Source organism: Miscanthus floridulus, chromosome 18 (genome assembly GCF_019320115.1).
Source record: "Miscanthus floridulus cultivar M001 chromosome 18, ASM1932011v1, whole genome shotgun sequence".
In the NCBI taxonomy this organism is placed as follows: domain Eukaryota; kingdom Viridiplantae; phylum Streptophyta; class Magnoliopsida; order Poales; family Poaceae; genus Miscanthus; species Miscanthus floridulus.
The window spans coordinates 83680812-83705196 of NC_089597.1; the positions used below are offsets into that span (position 1 = coordinate 83680812).

The 24385-nt window shown below is 40.8% G+C and overlaps 1 non-coding gene across 1 annotated transcript; it reads right to left on the reverse strand.

Annotated features, from left to right (window-relative positions):
* Positions 1 to 15352: 15352 nt before the first annotated feature.
* On the reverse strand, positions 15353 to 15461 carry LOC136524932 (small nucleolar RNA R71). Its single transcript, XR_010776278.1, has one exon. It is a non-coding gene; the product is annotated as a small nucleolar RNA R71 (small nucleolar RNA).
* Positions 15462 to 24385: the final 8924 nt, after the last annotated feature.

The window sequence follows — 24385 nt, forward strand, 5'->3', positions numbered from 1 at the left end:
GCCACGAGCTCCTCCCATTGACTAGAAGTTATTTTGCCGAACTTATTGAAGGGAGTTAACCCCTTTTGGATATACTTCATGTTGAGCTCCGACCTCCAATATCGGAATGCCTCTCCCATCATCCTGATAGCATTTTTTTACCAATTCGTGCTTACCCTCCGGAAATCTAAAATTGACCTTCAACTGCCTATCCCATAGTGCATTCTTTGTGTTCTCTAGTACCTCTTTCTAGTTAGGGATTGCTGGGTTTAATTTATCTCTTACTAGGGCCCCGATCGCATTACAAAATTTTCCTCTTAATTCCTTCGGCTCAAGGATCTCCCCTGCTAGCCTGACCTCCGTTATCACATAACATGCCTTATCTGGATATAGATTTCCTTTTCTATCCCCTCGTTTCCTCTTAGGCTTGGTAGTCATGGTTGTGTTTTGAGTTTGTGGAGCAAAGGCATCATGATCCGTCTCTGTGGCTGTTGCCTCTACTCTCCTTTCCTCTACTCCATCTTGTTCAGTGAGATGTCACGACGTCGACGTCGTCTTTTCTGAGTTTCAGGAGGGACCTATATATACGATAGGTCAAAGTGTTAGCAGAGGTAACATAGCCAAAGATTTAGGAAAATTTACAAGATAAGGCTTTTTCCCTATCTCCTCGTTCGGGTCAAAATCCTTGTCCAAATCTTCCTCCGTTGGCCTCCTTCTGGCTTCACATGGGAAAAGATCCTCAGGACTTTCATATCCCTCTTCTGAGTCATCATCATCATCCTCTTCTTCTTCGCCTTCAGCAGCCTCTCCTTCGGGGCCTTCCTCCTCGTCACACTGCTCCTGAGTAAGCATCACTTCTAGATCCTTTTCTACCTTGTTATCGAACTGTTCCTAAGTAAGCTAGTCCTCTAGTGCTTGCTCCTCAAGGGTTGGCTACTCATTAGGCTCGGGGCATCGGGCTACACTGTCTAGTGTCCGTGGCATTATTTCGCGCTTTGTTCTAATATATGCAAGAAAGTGTGCTTTAGGTACGCGAGAAGGTATAAGAAATAAAAAAGGTCTATAAACTAAAGTAGTCCTATAAAACAACAATATATCAAAAAAACAAGTAGTAGCAGTAGTAGAGGCCTCAGAAACATGTCAATCATCATTTCATCATGAACTTGGAGCATCAAGGCATCATAACAGAGAAGAGAGGAGAAGGTAATGTAGGGGCGGCTGCTAATGATGCTAAGTTCCTCACAAGTTCTTGATCATCAGCTCATATTCCATATAATGTATGGACTTGGACAATTTCATCATCGGCAAAACAAAGAAGAGGAGAGGAGAGGGGAGATTTGGCAAAAAAACCAACAATTGCTTAGCAAACATAGAGCAACAACTGATGGCAAAAGACAGGGCAACAAGTCCTAGGCGAGTCCTAGGAGATTTGGCAAAAAATGCAACAGCAGCCAACAGTTAGTAGCTAGAAGTAGCAAGTAGTAGTAGTAAGTAGAAAGTAGTAGAGTAGAGTAAGTGTAGTAGTAGAGTGGAAGTAGTAGAGTAAGAGCAGCAGCCACTTAGGAGTAGTAGTAGGAGGAGGAGGAGTAGGAGTAGTGGTAGGAGTATTAGTAGTAGTAGTAGCAGCAGCAGCAGCAACAGCAGCCACTACACACCAGTAGTATATAAGCAAAAAAATAGAGGAGTGGTAGTAGTAGAGTAAGAGCAGCAGCCACTTAGGAGTAGCAAGTAGTAATAGTAAGTAGAAAGAAGTAGAGTAGAGTAAGTGTAGTAGTAGAGTAAGAGCAGCAGCCACTTAGGAGTAGTAGTAGGAGCATCACTGAAAGAAGAGCAGCAGTAGGAGTAGCAAGTATAGGGAGGAGGAGTAATAGGAGTAGTAAGAGGAGGAGTAGTAGGAGTAGTAAGAGGAGTAGTGGGAGTAGTAAGAGGAGTAGTAGTAGTAGGAGGAGTAGTAGGAGTAGTGGTAGGAGTAGTAGTAGTAGCAGCAGCAATAGCAGCCACTACACACCAGCAGTATATAAGCAAAAAAATAGAGAAGGAGTAGTAGTAGGAGCAGGAGCAGTACTAGTGGGAGTAGTGGTAGGAGGAGTAGTAGTAGTAGCAACAACCACTACACACTAGCATTATATAAGCAAAAAACAGAGTAGTAGTAGTAGTAGGAGTAGTAGTAGGAGTAGTGGTAGGAAGAGGAGGAGGAGTCCAAGAAAATATCACAAATATAGGTAACAGTAGAAACCGGCCAATGTGAAAACATAGGAAATCACTTACTGCTATAAGCAAAAGGTAGAAATTAGTAGTAGTAGGACAGTAGTAGAAGTAGTAGTAGGAGCAGCAGTAGTAGTAGAAGTAGTAGTAGTAGTAGAAGTAGTAGTACTAGTAGTAGTAGTAGAAGTAGGAGGAGTATGAGTAAGAGGCCTTAGAAATATGTCAATAATCATTTGATCAGCTCATTTTAGAGAATATATGGAGATGACAATTTCATCATAGGCAAAAAGGAGAGGAGAGGAGAGAAGAGGAGAGGAGAGGAGGCCAAAAAAGTAGCTGCTGCTTGCCAAAACAAATAGAGCAGCATGAGCTTGACAAAACAAATAGAGCAGCTGCTGCTGCCAAACATAGAGGAGAGGATAAGAAACAGAGTGGAGACGATAGGATCATGTCAGCCATACAGTAGCCGATATGAGCCATGCAGGAAGCCGATAGGCAAGTACTATCGGTAAGCTTGTAGGAAGCAAAAACAAATCGGCCTGTAGGAAGTCGACAAGTGTTAGTCGCCGATAGAAGCCATGCTGGAGGCCAATAGGCAAGCAAAATGGTTGGAAAATTGCTAAATGCCATCACAAGGAGGCATCTAGTGTGACCTATGGAGAAAAAGAGAGATCTTCTACTTCTACCATACAATAGTAAGCTGGTAGATTGTTAACCCAATACCATGCTGTAAAATTCACAAAAGAAAGACCGGAGTATAACAACTCGATAAGCTACTACATACTTGAGCATAAATGATTGTATTAGTATCAAAATGACTAAGCATGTAATGACTTCTGACAAACATGTACTAGTGCTCAGGAGCCTGGAGTATTTGGCATGTTACTACATAACAGGCAGCTACATGACACAAGACTATGGCTACTGCACAAGAGTTAAACACTTTAGAGACCTCGCTTATGCAGTATCCTTCCTGCCTTATTACTGGAGAGCCATGCAGGTATATAACCCCTCAGTACCACTCACCATGAAAGAATAATGTTATTTTGGACATTGGACATGCTCTCCAAAAATTTATATTCAAATAAATAATTTAATTGTAGTGTAACAATAGAACCGAATGATATATAATTTAGTTAAATGGGATAGTGTAGCAATGCTTAAAGATTTTGGAGGTCTAGGGATACCAAATTTAAGATACTTGAATATAAGCTTATTAGCATCCTGGATTAAGAGATACAACGTAGATAGACATAAACTATGGAGGCAGTACATTGATTTTAAATATGATACTGATAGACCCAACATTTTCTGTAGATCTACTAATGGAGCTTCCCTAGTTTTTTTGAAGGTGTGATGTGGGCTGCTGCAGTAGCAAAGTTAGGTTTTAGATGGAAGATAGGAGATGGGAAAAAAGTTAAATTTTGGGAGGACAATTGGTTGGGTCCTTCTAGCCTAGCTATCCAATTCCGGGAAGTTTATGTATTAGTGCAGGAGAAATCTGGGACTGTTGCTGATCTATGGGATGGGAGTGATTTGAAATGTACCTTTAGAAGGGACTTTGACCAAAGACTGATGAACCTATGGTTGGAAATTGTTCAGTTAGCTTCAACCATCTCTTTTACTGAGGATGAGGATGCCTTAGTCTGGTAGTTTAACTCAAATAGCATTTACTCCTCTCAGTCCTTATATAGGATTATTAACTTCAGAGGTATCCTCCCTCTTTTTGTCCCTGTAGTTTGGCATTTAAAAGTTCCACCTAGGGTGCAGTTCTTTCTTTGGATTGCTTTCAAAAAATAAGAATCTGACAAGAGATAAACTGAATATTAGGAAAAAACTAGATGACTTGACCTATCGCTTTTGTAAAGAAAATGAATCAAGTGCAGGCACTTGTTTTTTGAATGTGCAGTTGCAAAGCAGATGTGGCTCTGTTTTTTAGAAGTTTGTGATAGAGAATTAGGACAAAACTTTCTGTCAATTGGACAGATGTGGTTGAGCAATAAAAAGTTTGTAGTTTGCAACTCTTTTTGTGCTGCAGTCCTATGGGGGCTATGGAAACTAAGGAATAATATCTGTTTTCAGGGAGAATCTTGGAAGGACCTTAGGATTTTGCTTTTGAGAATTGCAGCTATGCTGCATGCCTGGGTGATTCTATGTTCTCAAGCAAAGAAACTGGAATTCTCTGGGAGACTGGAGAAGTTGAAAAACATTGCCTCAAGGCTGCCAAGTTTAACTGGGTGAATCAAGTGAAAGATAGCTGGGACTCCTTAATGTTTCAGCAAGCTCATAACTAGGGATGATCTTCCACTGCCTGAGGAAGTGAAGAAGAAGCTAAGCACTAAGGCTGAAACTGTAAGGAGTGGAAGAGCCTAGGTCAGCCTCAACCTGGGAAAAGAGAACTGAGATGCTTCATAGCTTAGGTTCGTTTTCTGTAAGGTGGTCTAGTATGTGATGAGAAAACTGATGTGAGGTTTCGTTAGAGAACTGTTTTGATGGGTGAGATCCACCTGAATGTTGTAACCTGTATGCTTTGGCCTTTGCTAATGCTAAGACAGGGGCGATGCCCTCAAATTCTAAAAAAAATAACTACGAAGTCACGCGACTCCGCAAGTTATGATTCTACAAGTGTTTTTTGTAAGGAAATTCTTAGTGTTCAGGTGATTTATAAAGTTGTCAAATTTTTTTGTGTTATTTCCTATTCATATTCTTACTTGTGCCATTAGTTACTACAGCTATAATTAATCAGATTGCTCATAGGTAGGAGTCACAAATCTAACAGCACATTGTTTTCATCTTTTGACTAGAGTATAATGTTACTATAATTTTAAGAAAAACATATTAAAAAAACAAGTTAAACATGTTATGTGGCATTTCTGTTGTAAAACGATTCCTATTTATTGCTGACTTATTGTTCCAGTCAATAGAATATACACAGCCAGGCACCTCTAAGAAATTTATTTCAAATGTATGTGGAATGTAGCTACATTTTGACCTGTGGAATGTAACTTTCACTTCATGCAACGGAATCTGAACAAGGAATAACTACTGTTGTAAAAAACTGAGCAACCAGAGAGCTGACACTTATCGGTCCAGATGGACAATGTGCACTGGTGTGCGGGGGCGGGACGCCGAGGGTCGGCGCGCGCGGGGCGGGCGCCGGGCGTGGGACGCCGGGGGTCGGTGCGCGTGGGCAGGATGCCGGGGGTCGGCGCGCGGGGGCGGGCGCCGGGGGCCGGGCGCGGGACGCCGGGGGTCGACGCGCAGGGGCCGGGGTGCGGGACGCCGAGCGCCGGGGGCTGCTGTGGGCGGGCACCGAGGGCCGGGCGTGGGACGCCGAGGGTTGGCGCGCGGGGGCAGGCGTCGGTGGCCGGGTGCGGGACGCCGAGCACCGAGGGCTGGTGTGGGCGGGTGCGGGACCGGCGGCGGAAACCCTAGGCCGCGGGCAGCCTGACGGCGTCGGAGGAAGAAGACAGCGCCCAGACGATGACTCCCGTGCGCTTCTTCCTATTTATACTCGGCAGTTGTAGGGACGGTTCCTGATCCAGCCGCCCCTACAAATATATTTGTAGGGGCGGTTCCTGATCGAGCCGCCCCTACCAATGCATTTTTACGGGGCGGTTCCTGATCCAACCGCCCCTACAAATATTTTCTATTTTTTAAATTATAAATTCTATATTTTTTATATCATAAAAACACAAAGTAATATAAAAAATTTGTGTATATGCACAAATATAATATTTTGTATTATTCTATATATGAAGAAATATATATATAAACAATTGTAGTCAAAACAATATAGAAAATAAAAAAAAAAATTAAAATTTGAATTTTAGAACTTTGACTATAATTTTATGACATTAAATGAAATAAAATGAAAATGTTGTAAACATAAAAGTTGTATAACTCATCAACATGTACAACTTTTATTTGGTCATCTTGTCATGTGACTTTGTTTGAACGATTCAAATTTTGAAATTCAAACAATTTCAACTTGAAACAATATTTTGAAAGAGTAAATGATTTCAGATGAAAAACTCATGAATATCAAAGTTGTAGAACTCATCAATATGTACAACTTTTATTTTGGTCATATTTTCATTTTACCAAATTGGACAGTTGAAATTTTGAATTTCACTAAATGGCAACTTCAAACAAGATTTTGAAACCTTAAATAATTTCAACAATAAAAGTCGTGAACATAAAAGTTGTTGAAATCCTCACTATCTACAACTTTTATTTTGGTCACTTCTTCATGTAACAAAGTATTAGTAAACATTGTTCATAAATTCACATATGACTCATAGTTTCATGAACTATACGAGAAACATGTTGATTTGTGAACAATATTTACTATCACTTTGTCAGATGAAGAAATGATCAAAATAAAAGTTGTAGATCTTGATAAGTTATACAACTTTGGTATTCATCACTTTTTCATCTAAAATCATTTAATGGTTGAAAATCTCATTCGAACTTATCATTTTTTTTAAATTTGAAAATTTGAAGTGCTCAAACTTTGTCAAGTGAAAAGAATGACCAAATCAACATACTAACTTGATAGGACAAGATTTTAGAAAATTTTAGGAAACAAATCATCACATTTGGAGTTAGTATGAGGGAGAAAGACTAGTTACAAATTTTGGTCATTTTCTTCATTTCATAAAGTGATGAATATAAAAGTTGTATAACTCATCAAGATCTCCTACTTTTATTTTGATCATTTCTTCATTTCATAAAGTGTTAAGTGATTTCATAAAATTTTAGTAGTAATAGAGTGGATGTTCAAATAGAGTGATCTGGATGTTGCAAAGGGTAGTCTCACACACATGCATAAAATGTAGTCTCACACACATACAAAAATATGTAGTCTTAAACACGTATAAACACACACTTACACAAACACTACACGTTCAACAACTAGCTAGCCCGCTTGTAACGACTTTCCCCTTGACACCTTTTTGTTCCCATGGCATTATATCTTTGGGGAGGTTATTTTCCACAACACTGATCTTTTTAGGAAAGTCTATGAATAGCGGCATCTCATTGTAGTTATTGTAAGCTTCAACATCGTCCACGCCATCAACTCCAATAATGTGCTGTTTTCCGGAGGCAACCACGTGCTTTGTCTTCTTCTTCAGGGGGGAGGTTACTTTGTGGGTCAGACAAATAGAAAACTTGTGCAACACGTGAAGCGAGCACCCAAGGGTCATCTTGGTAGCCTAGATTCTCAAGGTCCAGGACTCTCAATCCGATCTCGTTCAGTTGGTGTTGTTTAATCCAGCGGCATCGAAACAGGGCCACCGTTATATCCCTTCCATAGTCAAGCTCCCATATCTCTTCAATGATGCCAAAGTATTGGATCTTTCGCCCCAATCCATCGATAGCCTCTATTCGAACGTCGCTGTTTTGGTTCACATATTTACTATCCTTTTGCGTGGGTATAGTACGTATACCTATTGATGTCATAAGCATTCCAAGATGTCACTTGTCTCGATGGCCCCTCCACTAACCTACTGATGGTAATAGAGTCTATGGTTTCTCCAGGCGGTATGTTTTGGTCCTTCAACGATGTAGTTAGTCATTGCTTGTGTTGTTTTATGACCCAATCATCTGAATGGCTATTTCTCTCCGCCATAATGATAGCCAAGTGTTCATCAATGTATGGTTGCATCAGTTGTGTACTCTACAAGACACTGTAATGCGCCCGACTCATCTCTTTGTAATCATGGTCGATGAACACTTTTCTACCACTAGTGCCCTTCCCAGCCAGCCTACCCTTATGACGAGAATTGGGTTTACCAATCCCTTTCTGTACTTTTAGGTACTCTTGACAGCACTCGATGACTTCTTCAGTACTATAACCCTCTATCATGGAGCCTTCTGGGTATGCTCGATTATGCATGTATCGACTTAGAACCGACATGAACCGCTCATAGGACCACATTTCATGCAAGTAGCAAGGCCCAGCGCCTGTATCTGATGAACCATGTGAATCATGAGATGTGACATTATATTAAAAAAAGCAGGAGGTAAACACATCTCCAGTTGATTTTGTGTCTCACCACAAATTCATGTACGTCACTCAGCTCTCGCTTGCCAATCGTCTTCTGTGAGATCTTCGAAAAGAAGTAGCACATGCGGGTGATGGCCATTTTAAGAACTCTGGCTTTATAGCCCTGATTGCAATAGGTAGAAACACTAGTCAGCATCACATGGCAATCGTGAGCCTTGCAGTGTGTTATTGACAAGTCCTTCATCGACACTAGCTTCTTCACATTTGCTGAAAACCCAGTTGAGACTTTGATCCCCCTTAGGAAAGTGCATATAGCTTTCTTCTCGTCTGGTGTTAGGTTGAAGCAAGCCACAGGCAGAGTGTATTTTCCATTAGCCTCAGGTATCGGGTGAAGCTAGTGTCATCACATTTAGCTGCACCATGTCTTTCCGTGCTTTCAGACCATCCTTTGACTTGCCTATGTCTATTAAGGTAGCAATGAGACTCTCAAAGACATTCTTTCTACATGTGCATAGCATCAATGGCATGGGGGACCTCTAGGTCTGGCCAATAAGGCAAATACTGAAAGAAGATCGATTGTTTCTTGAAAGGTACTCCTTCGACAGGAGGTGTGCTTCTATCTCTGTTCGTCCCATCCGGATTCTTCTTTCCATAGACGATGCGTATGTTTTTCACCATTCTGTACATGTGTTCTCTATTATGAGTGTCTCCAGAGGGGGTTCAATCTCCGGGGCATTGTCATAAAATCTAAAGAACAATTTGCTGTGGTACTTGTGACTTGTCTTTAAGAAGCGTCGGTTCCTTAGGTAAACTATCTTCTTGGATGCATCTAGGTACACCCATGTAGTACCATCCAAGCAAACCAAGCATCCCGTCTTCTCTTTGATCTGTCCAGACAAAGCAAACAGCGTGGGGTAATCATTGGTAGTAACAAATATTATTGCTCTACATATAAAGTCCTCCTTTTGGAATGCATCGTACATCTGCTCCCCATGCCTCCATAGCCTCTCCATTTCTTGCATCAAAGGCTCAAGGAACACATCTATATCAATGCCTGGTTGTTTAGGGCCAGAAATAAGAATAGTGAGGAGAAGGTACTTTCTCTTCTGACACAACCATGTTGGGATGTTGTACATGGTCAAGATCACTGGCCATGTGCTAGTGGTCGCTCATCCTCTCATTGAAGGGATTCATTCCATCGGTACTCAAGCCAAACCGTATATTCCTTGGGTCATCGCTGAATTCTTTGTGCTTCTCATCAAACCTTTGCCACTAACTACAATCAGCCGGGTGTGCAATCTTATCATCATCCACCTTGCACTCATCATCCCACCATGTCATGAGTGCGGCTTCTTTAGGGTTTAGGAAGATACATCTCAAGTGGTCGGTCACTGACAGGTACCACATTACCAAGGCAGGAATTCTTCTCTGCTTTGCATCGTTGCCTAATGGAGTGTCCTCTGGGGGCTAAGATTCTTGTACCACCTTTTTTGTACCCTTCTTATTCCTCTTTTTTTTCCTGTGGAGGCTTCATCCCCACCGTAAAGGTCATTGTTCTTGTACCGGCTGGCCCCACACTGAGGACATTTATCCAGTGCCTTGAACGTTTCACCACAAAAAAGTATACAATGGTTGAGGCATGCATGGCTTTTTTTCAACCCCCATGTCAATAGACTTATGACCTTCTTCGCTTGGTATGTGTTGGTGGGAACTGAGTTTGGTTGTGGCAACACCCATGATAGGAGATGCAATAGATCATTGAAACTATAGTCTGACCAGCCGTACTTAGCCTTCAGGATGAGCAGCTCAAGTACAAAACGTAGCAATGTCCAATGTGTCGGACAACCCTTTTCAACACCATACATAGTCTCCTTCGATGCTTTTGTCACCCTTTCCAAATTTTCTAGACCTTTTGGGCTATTTAGTAAAATCTCTGGTCCAAGGGCTCGAATCATGTCCTCCAAATCATCTTCATCCCCGACACGTGCTCCACCATCATTATTGGCACCACCTTCGTCATTACCATCCCAACCACCAGCATCACCACCTTGTTCATTACCAAACTTGAAATCCATTCGTGCATCAAGCTCTGCTGAATATTGGGACAGGGATTCTATGGTTTCGTCGTCGTATTCCTCCTCATCCTTGTCGTTAACAATAACCATTTCACCATGATGAATCCACACTGTGTAGTCCTCAACAAATCCTCGCATAATCAAATGTGATCTGATGATAGTCACATCTGTCCATGCCATACGGTTTTTGCAATCTTTACATGGACAAATAATTGTATCCTTATTCTCTTTCAATGTCGTTGCATGTTTCTTTGCGGCTTCAATAAATTTATCTACCTCTTCACGGAAACCTGCCTTGAACCTTAACAAACCATACATCCAAGAGTTCCTGTACTCCATCTTTTACAACAACAACAAAACAAACATTAAAGGACTACTTATTCAGATATATATAAAAATGAAACAAATTAATAATTACTTGAGAATAATTGTATATACTACAGATATATATGAATATAAATCTAATATAATTACATGAAGCATACAAACACACCATGGTAAAGGAAAATTAATTAATGGCCCATTTATCCATAAATAATTAAAATACATATTTATTGATTACAATAAAAAATTTCAAAGACAATAATTAGCAACAATTATACTTTACCCAATATCTTTCATACAAACCCTAGTCCAATTTCATCAAACATAAATTTACAAAAACAAAATTAATAATAAAACCAAACCCTAGATCTAGATCCACATGCACATGAAACATCCATAAAACTAACTAATTATTCACTAAAATCAAAAAACATGGACCAAATAAGGGTATGATCTTGTTCTCCTCCCTAATTTACCCTAGTCCATTTAAAACTTGGGTCTAATTTGCTTTATAAGTAGCTCAAGCACCATAGAAGAGAGAGAAAAACAAAACTCTAATTACTCACTAACCAACCATTAAAACTTCAAAAAAAGTATGGAATAGCATTTTCTTACCTTCTACAACCTCTCCACCAAAGGATTTGAGACCAAAACCTTCCCTCCTTAGTAGAGCAATTTTTAGGAGGTGCCCAAGTCTTCCCTACCTTTCTTTCACGGGTTGGAGTGAGTGACCCAAGGAGGAAGAAGGTGCTGCATTTGTTTTATATGGGGGGTATTTGTAGGGGTGGCTGGTGATTGAGCCGCCCCTACAAATCGGAGCTATAAATATGGGGCCATTTGTAGGGGCAACTCAATCACCAGCCGCCCCTACAAATAGAATTTCTAGGGGCGGCCGGTGATTGAGCCACCCCTACAAATTAGACCCATTTGTAGGGGTGGCTCGTAACACCAGCCGCCCCTGCTGTTCTATTTGTAGGTGCGGCTGGTGTCTGGGCACCCGAGCACGCCACTATAGGGGCGGCTCCATCAGCAGCCGCCCCTACAAAAAAATCGAACCATTGCTAAAAATTGTTTTTTATGTAGTGAGGAACTTACCCTTGCAGGCAGAAAAAAATTATTATAGTTATCAATTATCATTATTATATTTGGTAAACTGTAAACATACTTATGTTAGAGAAAATTGTCTCACTACTAATCAAAACCAACTTGCTTCCGATGTCAAGTATATGGTTCAATTGGGTCTCGTCGCCTAACTGGCGATTCAAGTCAAGTCTCAGCGGCGTTTAGGGTTCCTCCTTCCTCTCTATTGCTGGCTTAGATTCTTCATTGGGATCTAAGATTGAGTCCACGTCCCATCCATCATTCGTGTCCACAACAAATTCTCCTTCTCGGAACCTAGCCTAAAGTTTCTAACCAAGTTCCTGCTGCCCAAGACGTAGGGTTCAGGGTCCAACTATTGGTGTTGGTGCCCATGGATCCAAAGGCGGATGAGATGTCAGGGATGCTGGTGAACTACAGTTGTCAGAGATAGAACAAAAGGGCCTGATCAAGATCGGTGGAGCTAGTGGCGTGATCAAGGGGAAGTTGGAGCCGCAAGCAGTGGGTAAGGTGTTGTCGGAGAAACCGGTCCGAGCGAAAGCCCTAGAGCTTTCCCTATGCCTGGTTTGGTGCCTATTCATGGGTGTGGAGTGTAGAGATCTGGGTGAGAACCGCTTCCTCTTCACCTTTCTGCAAGCATCGGGGAAGAGGTGGGCACTGGAGGACGGTCCATGGATGTTTGGTAAGGATCTAGTGGTGATGGCGGACTTTGATGGGAATAAGACAATTGATGAAGTGGAGTTCAATGTGATTCCCATCTAGGTGCGTATCATGAAGATGCCATTGGGGATGATGAACAAGAGGGCCAGGGAGATGATAGGAGATTTATTTGGGGAGGTGCTGGATGTGGATGTTGATGATCGGGAGATGGCGATCGGCCAGTTTCTTTGGGTGAAGGTGAGATGGGATATCAAGAAACCTCTAATGAGAGGAGTGACTCTGGACATGGGGGAGGATGGGAAGGAGGAGATGAAGTGGTGTCCTCTTGTCTATGAGTACCTCCCTGATTTCTGCTACACATGTGGTCTTATTGGCCACACGGACCGCTTCTGTGAGGTGCAGCTTGAGAAAGGAGCTACTAGCCCTTTGAAGGTAGCAAAATAGGTCACGGTGGAGGGGGTTCCAAGAAATCTTTGCTCCCTACCTTGACAGATACTGTTATGGGAGTGGAGGTAGGTGAGTTGAGTGCTGGAGCTAAATCGGTGGGGGTGCAGTGGGGGATGTCCTAGACGTGTACAGTACCATGCAAGTGCCGCCAAAGGAGAATGAGGACTTGCCTGCTCTTGTAGGCGAGGCTAATAAGCAGAAGAAGGGTGGAAGCTCTATAAAAACTTTCAAAAGGGTGAGGAGGAACTCAGGTGGTGAGAAGAAAGAAGAGGGGGACAAGATGGTGGAGAAGAAGAGGAGTAGGGATGGAGTAGGGATGAGGAGACTATTGATGGTAGTTAACAACCATTATAAACTATCAATATAACATGTATAAGGGCATAAATATGATCACCAGCAAAGGTCTATAGGTTTAAACTAACAAATTCTATGAGTTTTGGTGAATCTGTATTTTCTGTAGGGTTTATCAAGAAAATTGTCAAGATGGACCTAGATGTCAGAATTAATCGTGCTTATCCACAGCGAAAATGACCCCAGAAGGTTCTAGAAGACTTGAGAAGATACCACACCGAAGCAGAGGGCAAGGCGCCGCCAGTTGGCCCCACCTACAGGCCGGCCGGCTCTTGGGGCCCACCTATCAGCCCCCGGTTGCAATGTAGGTTCTTCGCTGCCTTAAGGATTGCATCTATGCTATTTATTCAAGTCAGTTTGATCCGAGGGCTCAGGATTGATGCCCCCAACCTATATATATCAGCCCCTGCCACCCCTAGGATCAGATCATCAAACCCTGATCAAGTTAGTTGAGAAGACAGAAACCCTAATCATCCTTAGAGCTCCATCATATTTTAGGGCATAGCTAGTTAGGCTAGGTCTAGAGAGAGGCAAGCTGGTTTCGCTTGGATTCCTGATCATGTCAAGAGCATGGTTTGGTATAATCTTTGTACCCCTCTCTTTTGTATCTATCATTACTTTTATATGTTTGCTACAATTGTTATGACATTATTATTCATATCGTTTATGTTCCTAATTATCATGTTCATCGTCTACTTTGATTATATGCTTAGTATAGTTGGATTGTCAACATATTCATGCATAAGTTCATATAGCACTCACCCTAGTGTACACGGGGTGAGTGGTCGACATTGTGTAAGCATGGTGCTTATATGTTGTTTACCTGTGGATACACCCTATATTCCAAGTCATGTAGTAGATCGTGGATGTGACAATCCCATTGAGTCCTTTGTAGTCCACTCCCCGAATATAGGACAAGTAAGATCAAGTTATGAAGGAAGACAAGCTCTGTTCTTAATCTTCCTTAGTAATATTCCTTTTGTGTAGATATGAAGTTGATCTTAGCTATGATTACTAAGTGTAATTGCACTAATCAATGTATGCTTTGACTTATAATTAAGAATGACTTAGGAATTAATTCTCTAATATTCTACTTAACCATGCTAATGCCATAGAAAGGAGTACTCTGAGTGATTAATGATTAGTTATTATGCATCATTCATATATACATTTACCTCTTGACTTACCCCTATTGTGAGAAGAATATTGGTTATGGTTTACTTCTCCATCAATAGCATAAGTTATCAATACATATCCTTGTCAGACCTTCCTTGTGGTAAAAATATAAATAATGATACCTAGAATACTCCCGAGTGAAGTGCTACAATGGTATATTATCTGTGCGCTTGCAGATTACTTTCATTCATATATATATGTATATATTTCTTCCTAGTCATATAAAATAATAAAGAACTACTTAGTATCATTCTAGTAATAATACTAGGTTGTACCAACAAGAATCTCTAGCATCATCACTAGGTATGACAATCTAGTAAAGTAATGTTAAGAGATGTAGTCATACATTAGGTGACTACTAAAACAAGTGACAAGTTAATAAATAAGAGAGGTAGCTAGGCAAAGGAAGTATTGATAAACTTAAACTCATTAATGTGATCGAGATAAACCATTGACCTCTGCTCAAACAGGCTTACCCTTGTTTTGTCTGCTTTTGTATCTTATGTAGGGTAATGTATGACCGGTTTTGACCTTCCAACAAACTACGTTGAATATCCAGAAACATTAATCAGGAGAACTAGAGCCAAACTCAAGAAAGTCTTAGCTTTAGAGTAGGAAGACAACCAAATAAGGCGAAGCTTAACACCAGAATTTGAAGCCATAGCTAACAAGACTTTCTGTGAATTCTCTACTATAACTATAGCCAACATCTGTACTGGACCAATTGTCGATGTTGGACACAATGGATTTGAGCTCAACCCTGCTCTCATCAATATGGTGCAAGCCAGCTAGTTTTGTAGAAAGGCACATGAAGATGCGAGTGCTCATCTTCAACACTTCCTGGAGATCTACAGCACTTTCACCATCAAAAGAGTGACCAAAGATGCCATACTACTTCGCAGCTTCCCATTCTCACTCTCAGGGAACGCAAAGAAATGGTTCTACGCCAACAAAGATAGAAACACTACATGGGATAACTGCTCCACTGCCTTCCTAGCCAAGTTCTTTCCCATGGGCACTACAAATGCTCTACGTGGGAGAATTTTAAGTTTCCAACATCAACATGATGAATCTATCCCTGAGGCATGGGAACGCTTTCAAGATTATATTGCAGAATGTCCTCATTATGGGATGGAGAATTGGCTACTCATGTAGATTTTCTACCACAGGTTGACCAACAGTACCCATGAGACTATGGATGCTATTGTTAGAGGTGTATTCCTATCACTCACCATACCAGCTGCAACAACTCTTGTGGAGAAGATGGCCTCCAACCAAGGTTGAAATGAAGAACGTCTTCAGACCCATAAGAGAGGAGGAGGTATGCATCAACTTAAGAAGGTAGACATATTGTCTGCCAAGATAGACCTATTGATGAAAAAGCTCAAAGACCGAGTTAATGAGAAGCAAGAAGTCATGCACATTCATGATTCCCGCATGACATGTGAAGAGTGTGGAAACATTGGGCATTCAGGGAACAACTGCCCTGAAACCCATGAGGATGTGAACTTCATCAACAGCAACTACTTTTGTCCTCAACAGAATCAAGGATGGAATCAGCAACAGAGGTCGAACTACCAAGGTAATTACCAAGGTAACCCTCAAGGTAATAATTTCAATAATTGCAATCAACCAACCTTGAGAGAATTGTTTTCTGGCCAAGCTAAAATTATGGAGGGCTTATCTAGAAAACTAGCTTCCAATGATAGAGTTTTAGAAAATATAAATAATAGAATGGATAACCTCTCCTCTGCTATTAAGAACCAACATAGCTTTAATAAAATGATAGAATCACAAATAGCTCAGTTGGCTGCTGTTGTTCCTCCAACCGACAAAGGTAAGATTCCGGGGGCAACCAGAAGATCTAGAAACCACAAATCTTGTCGATATTCATAATGCAGCATACTATTGTATACAACCATCAATGGGAAGGTGGATAGATTATACCTTGCCTAAAAAGAAGAGCGATCCAGGAAGACCTGTGATCCCCATCACCATTGGACCACACATTTTCTAAGAAGCTGTCTGTGACTTCAGAGCAAGTGTCAACATTATGGCTAAGGTAATATATGATAAAATTAATGGAGATACTTTGTTGTACACAAATATGCATTTATAGCTTATAGACCAGTCACTCTGCTACCCCAAGGGAGTTCTTGAAGATGCCATTGTTCGAGTAGGACAATCATATATTCTCGTAGATTTTGTGATTTAGGAAACAGGTGGAGATGTAAGGGCACCCATTATCTTGGGCCAACCTTTCCTAAGCACCACAAAAGTCATCATCTATGCGAATAGTGCTAAAATTTGCTTCACAATCAAGGATAAAAAGGAGAAGTTTTCTTTCAAGAATCGTATGTTGCAATCTCCTCGACATCCGCAGACATCATACCTGCCCAAAGAGACGACAGTGAGTAAGAAGAAGAACAATAGAAGAAGGAAGAACAAGGTTAGGCAGCCACAAGAAGAATCAGTCAACATGATCAACACACTCCGATCAGAGTACGACCACCTCCTCGCTTCACCATTCCTTGCTAAGAAGGATGATCCAGGTGTACCCATGATCAAGTGTGCCATTGGACAAAGGATCTTCCACAACACCTTCAACGACATTAGATCGGGTGTCAATATAATATCCAAGGTAACGTATGAATACTTATTTGGTGATGAACCTTTGTTCCCCACATATATGCAATTGTAGATAGCAGACCAATCAATCTAATTTCTGAAAGGAATAGCGAAAGATGTCATGGTAAGAATACATTATCACTATACCCCTACTGACTTCATGGTTCTAGACATGGGTGAAGAAGAAGATGACACACCCATCATCCTTGGAAGACCATTTCTCAACATGACTAATGCAATCATCTACGTCGGATCTGGACAAATCCACTTCCAATTCCCTGGAGAGAAGATACGCTGCTATTTCAATTGTTATACCACTTATGAATAGCTAAAGAAGACCCACTCTAGGAGGAGGCATCATTCATCCCGACACCAAGAGAATCAACTTCCAAAGAATGAAGAACCTGAAGAAGTTGTGAAAGATGAACCTACTCCGCCAAAGTCTAGTCCACAGACGAAGCAAGTATGAAAAGAAAAGATGACATCATCTGAGTCACCATCACTAGAGGTGCAACTATCAAGATCTCCATCTTTAGGACCGATAGATGTACCTAGAGAATAAAGGACTTTCTTAAAAACTCCAAACCCTCGCCGTGAGGTAATAATGGTAGTTATCCATATTTACTTTCTAGCATTGCATGAATTCTTTTCACTTTAGCATACTTACTTTTTTGCATTAGCATTGCATTTAGAAAAAAAAGATAAAAAGTTTCATGATTATATTTTATCATTGCATTATAAATCCTAAGCCCCATGTTAATAGATCTACAGTGTAAATACCCATGGGAATATTCACTGTGGAGGCATAAAAATTAAAAATACCATGCATACATATTTTCTATTCTGCATATCATAAAATTAGGAAATCCAAAAAAATATATATATTAGGTGAACATCCTGTTAAAATTCTACCAATACAAAAATATTTCTAACCCTCAAGAATAACTAATCTATGGATGGCTGACCACTAACCCTTTATCCTAATCGGTTCCATGAGTTTTGGTATTCTTATTGGTATTTTGTAGGATGATGCACATGAGATCAAGAGCATGTTCACCCTGTTGTCTTCATCTCGCTCCACTTCAGAACAAGAAGGACATCTATTGGCAAATCTGCTCTGAGAAAGATCACTCAACTTCAACATTAGACCACTACAACATCTAGCTTGGGGGAAAGGCATCCCCCATGTATCTAGCTAAGTATTTCTTTTCTTTTGTTATTCTTAAGTTTGCTCTACATTTACTTTAAAAAAGAGATGCATAGCTAAAAGCAAAATAAAATTTTTATCTTTTTCTTATATATATATGTATATATTAGTAGTAAGGTGTGATCTAAAAAAACTAAATGAAAACAAAATAAAAGGTGTGTCTAGATTTTTTAAGAGCTAAATAAAATGGACTCTGAAGATAATCTCTTGCAATGGAAATGATGAATAGTTGCTCTATCGTAATTTCTTTCAAGTATCTAGTTTTTAGCCTTGAATTCTCCCGAGTTTTGGATAAGACTGTTTTGATATAAGAATTTACTTTGAACTTAAAACTCGTGGGTAGCGTATGCTTGATCTAAGTCTAGGTAATTGATGGATATGATATGAGAAGGTCGGAGCTATTGTTTATCTTGTTCCAAGTGATACTAAAGTTCTAGAGATTTATCTTTTGAAAAAATATAAAAATGCTTCATGATGAGTTTCTATATGATAAAGCTTGAATTCCTACCAAAGCCATATATGTTATTTAGAATAGGAAAACTTCCACATATATGCTGCTTGTTTTGCATTGAGTTTAGTCAAGCTTTGTTGACCCTTATGAGAGGTTTGTCATGCTCTTAAAATCAAGATCACGTACACACCACCCATATATGCACTACTCCTACACTGGGGGTAGGCGCAAAAACATGCCATTCCATCTGAATCCACCCAAAAATGCTTTACTTCTACACTGGGAGTAAACACAAAAAATATGCCTAATAGGATTTTCCACCAAATCAATGCTCCAAGTTCTTGTTGTTATCTTTCAAAAAGTTTGTTGCAGAAAAGAAGCATGGGTCTATGCAAAAGTTATTCATGAAAAAAGAGAAAATAAAAAAAGAGATAAGAAAAAATGGATAAGTGTCCGAGATATCTAAAACAATGGGTACTCAGATGCCTGCCTGAAAAAAAGAAAGAGATGAATAAGATAGCCCATGTTTTTCTTGCAAAGTATTTTCTAAGTTTTAAAAGAGAGATGTATTTTCAAGAAGCATAGTAGAATTAAGTTAGCCACCATATATATCCATGACATATATCCACACACATGCACATCTTGATTTGATTGTATAACTTAACTCTCTCTGGATCTAAGGTTTGACTTTACAATATATGTATTGGAAGTATGCTCTTTCATGCTTTCTCCACTCCTATGAGCTCCACATAAGCCTTAGTTGTAGAAAGAGAAAGGCATAACATCACTATTGCCTTGGTAAGGATCAACAAATACCATATATATTGAGAGATTTGAGAGTGTCATACAATGGAAGCTCTGAGTTTTATTTTAAAAAACTCATAAAAACTCTAGAATAATGGTTGAGCAAAGAACTTGAGATATAGTGCTTGACTTGATCGTTCTGTCTTTCAATTGCTCAAGACTCAAGTGAAGGCTAAGATGACACATGGTTGAAGGTAATATGGGTAAGTTTGAAAGTCAGATCGGTTTATTCCAATTCAGAGGAGAATTTTTGTTTGAATGCATGTATACTTTTGAGGAGTTGCTTCAATGTTTTTAAAAATCCTAAAACTTCTGAGCCATTTATTGAGTTTAGCTTTGCTTAGAGACGAGTAAAGGTTAAGCTTGGGGGAGTTTGTTGATGGTAGTTAACAACCATTATAAACCGCCCGTACAACAAGTATAAGGGCATAAATATGATCACCAACAAAGGTCTATGGGTTTAAACTAACAAATTTCATGAGTTTTGGTGAATCTGTATTTTCTACAGGGTTTATCCAGAAAACCGTCAAGGTGGACCTAGATGTCAAAATTAATCACGCTTATCCACAGCGAAAACGACCACAGAAGGTTCGAGAAGACTCGAGAAGATACCACACCAAAGCGGAGGGCGAGGCGTCGCCAGGTGGGGCCGGTTGGCCCTACCTACAGGCCGGACGGACCCTAGGGCCTACTTGTCAGCCCCCCATTGCTACATCGGTTCTCCACCACCTTAAGGATTGCATCTACGCTGTTTATTCAAGTCGGTTTGATCCGAGGGCTTAGGATTGATACTTCAGCCTATATATCAGCCCCTGCCACCCCAAGGATCATATCATCAAACCCTGATCAAGTCAGTTGAGAAGACAGAAACCCTAATCATCCTTAGAGCTCCATCATATTCTAGGGCATAGCTAGTTAGGCTAGGGCTAGAGGGAGGCAAGCGGAATTTTCTTGGATTTCTGATCGTGTCAAGAGCGTGGTTTGGTATAGTTTTTGTACCCCTCACTTTTGTATCTCTCATTACTTTTATATGTTTTCTACAATTGTTATGACATTACTATTCATATCATTTATGTTCCTAATTATCATGTTCATCGTCTACTTTGATTATATGCTTAGTATAGTTGGATTGTCAACATATTCATGCATAAGTTCGTATAGCGCTCGCCCTGGTGTACACAGGGTGAGTGGTCAACATTGTGTAAGCGTGGTGCTTATATGTTGTTTACCTACGGATACACCCTATATTCCAGGTCATGTGGTAGATCATGGATGTGACACTCTCGTTTAGTCCTTTGTAGTCCACTCCCCGAATATAGAACAAGTAGGATCTAGTTACGAAGGAAGACAAGCTTTGTTCTTAATCTTCCTTAGTAGTATCCCTTATGTGTAGATATGAAGTTGATCTTAGCCATGATTACTAAGTGTAATTGCACTAATCAATATATGCTTTGACTTGTAATTAAGAATGACTTAGGAATTATTTCTCTAATATTCTACTTAACCATGCTAGTGCCATAGAAAGGAGTACTCTGAGTGATCAATGATTAGTTATTATGCACCATTCATATATACATTTACCTCTTGACTTACCCCTGTTGTGAGTAGAATATTGGTTATGATTTACTTCTCCGTCAATAGCATAAGTTATCAATACATGTCCTTGCCAGACCTTCCCTATGGTAAAAAATATAAATAACAGTACCTGAAATACTTTCAGGTGAAGTGCTACAATGGTATATTATCTGTGCGCTTGCAGATTACTTTCATTCATTCATATATATATATTCTTTCTAGTCACATAAAATAATAAAGAACTACTTAGTATCATTCTAGTAATAATACTAGGTAGTACCAACAAGCATCTCTGGCATCATCACTAGGGATGACAACCTAATAAAGTAATGTTAAGAGATGTAGACATACATTAAGTGACTACTAAAACAAGTGACAAGTTAATAAATACCAACAGATACAAAGATGGATGTGGATGAGGAAGGGCGTGCAAAGATGGGGAGATTTGTTGGTGACGTTGCTGCTTCACACTCAGATTTGGCGGGGCTGGCGGACTGGTCCTGCGGGACCCAATGAAGCTTTATAGCTTGGACTGTAGAGGGTTGGGAAACTACCTAGCAGTTCAAGGGCTTCTAAAGTGTCAGAAGTCCGAGGAGGCAGACATTCTTTTCTTGTTCGAGATGAAGCTGGATGAGAGAAGAATGGCGACAATTCGAGTGCAGTTGGGGATGGCGAACATGGAGGTGGTGGATTGTGAAGAAAAAGGCGGGGTCTTGCAGTGTTATGGCGGAGAGGAGTTGATTTGGTATGTCACAGCAAGTCAAAGTACCATATTGGCATGGAGGTCTCAGAGACAGGAGGGGGCTAGTGGTGATTCACGAGGATTCATGGCGAGGCTCGCACTGATCTGAAGTATAAAACATGGGAGGTGATGGAGGAACTTTGGTTGCACCAGCCGATGGGGATTCCTTGGTTGTGTGCAGGCGATTTTAATGAAATTCTCTTTCACCGTGAGAAGGAGGGAGGAGTCCCTCGAGCGCAGTCCTGCTTGGACCGCTTCAAGATGGCGTTAGAGAGTTGTGAGCTACATGACCTGGGTTTTTGCGGGGATGTGTTCACATGGAGAAATAAGTAGCTGAAGGGGAGCACACATGTGAGAGAAAGGCTAGATAGAGCTGTAGCAAATGGTGAATGGAGAGGGAAGTTTCCCATAGTTCTAGTGAGAAATGGGGACATGTATAGATCAGATCACAGGCCGATGATTATTCTCACTAAGAAAATACAAGGAGGCAGACCAATGAGAGGTGATAATGGGTTTAAGTTTGAGGCCAACTGGTTAAAAGAGGACTGCAGGCGTGTTGTAGAGGAGGCATGGATGCAGGAGGAGAGTGGGGAGAATCTTAGTACAAAACTCAAAAGTGTTGCTAGTAGCCTAAAGTTGTGGAGCTCAAATAGTTTAGGAGATTTGCAGAAGAGGTTGAAGGAAGCAAAGAGGGAGCTGGAGAAGTGGAGGGAGCGCCGATTAGTGACCATACTATCACCCGGGAGGTAGTTTGTAGCTTCAAAGTAGATCATTTGGAGTATGAAATAGATACATATTGGCGACAACGTGTGTTGGCAGTCATTATCAATCAAATCTGACCGCCAATTATAGTCCAAAATAGGAGAAATAAACAATCTTTTGACACATATGCCTTTACTATTGACATTGTTCCACTTGTATTGGAGAAAACATGTTTTGCAGGACACACATTCAAATACAAGTAGAAAACAAACAAAATGCGCAATCCAGAAAGCGTAATGCAGATTCTACGCCAAAGAGCCAAGCAAAGGCCCACTCCAACGAAGCATTTGGGCCGAGCACCGACATGGCAATGGCCCAGGCCCACAGAGGAACCGACCATGCGAAGACGGTCACGCGACGGCCCCACCAGGGTGTGGGCACACCAGGGGTGCGGCCGCACCTATGCCACTACGTCGGTACATGGTGGTTTCCAAAAATACATGCGCCAAACCGACCATGGATTAGTATAAAAGAGAGGGTAGAGCTCACTTTCAAAACACACATCATTTGGAGCTACACCTCACTACCACATCTTGTACTTTTACTTTCTTAGTAGTATTTGGAGCTAGCAAAGCTATCAAGGAGGGCTTGTCTCCTTGGAAGAAGAGCAACTTTGGTATGAATACTATGAAGAGTTCTTCCATAGCCTTGTTCTCATATTATCAATATAGCAATGCATATGAACTAGACTATAGTTTATAATCATGATATATGAACTAGCATATAGTTTGTATGTAATGATCTTGACATGGAGAACTTTATGCTTAATCATTCATATGAATTATATGAGTAGAAGTAGAGCTAAGTTGAGGTGGCGGTTCATCGTGCCTTTGGGTATGCTCAAGTTCTTTACCTATCGATCCGTAGGGTCAGGGACCCGAGGGAATTTGGGTAGTTTTTGTGTACGTAAGCATGGTGCTTAGGTATGGAGAGACATGTGAATACATTTCCTACTCTCCGGTTGAGGGGTAGGCGGCAGGTGGTGATAGCCCTATCCGTCCCTTGTAATCCCCCATGTTCGGGTAGGATGCAGGAGTCTAAATTATCACACGAGGTTGCTGGCTGACCAGTACTCGGTGGCCTCCCGACCTATCTTAAGCTCAGCTCTAGCTCTAATCATGTAATTTGTATGATTACCACTTGTTCTTTGCACGGCTATATTAGAACATGCCTGCTCCACGTAGGAATATTCTTTTATTCTTTGTTTTCCTTTTATCCTCGAGGTTGGCTTAGATGTGTGTCCACTATCCATGAAATACCATTTTTACCCTTGTCATGAACTATGGTTCACTATGCAAGTATGTAATCTTGTTCATGTTCATGCTAGACTCTTACACCTTGCCCTCCTTTGGGAAAATATAAATAACGATACTCAGAATACTTCTGGGTGAAATGCTACAACAATAGATCTGTGCGCTTGTGGATGATTTCTGTAATCGTTAAGAACTATCGTAGTTCGTGTTTCTTGGCGGCGTCGCTAAGGTTAACTCAATCTTAGTGATGGTGCTAAGAAATACCAACAGTTATTTCGGACGCCGTTGCCAAGGATGGACTTAAAACCTCCACACTTAGTGATTACGCCAAGAAATACCAACAACGTGCTCACGTTAATTGGCTGCAGTTTGGAGACAGGAATACAAGCTATTTCCACAATGCGTGTTCGGAGAGGAAGAGAAGCAATAGGATTGGGAGTTTGAAGAAGGAAGATGGGGGCTGGGTGGAGGATGAAAAGGAAAAAATGGAGTTTATGACTAACCACTTTGTGCAGCTTTTCAGGGCGCTGAGGCACAATTCCAACAAGTCTTTGGTGCTGTCCCAACCCGTGTCTCGGCAGCCATGAACTCCAAACTGGTGGCCGAATTTACTGAGGAGGAGATCAAGCAAGCCT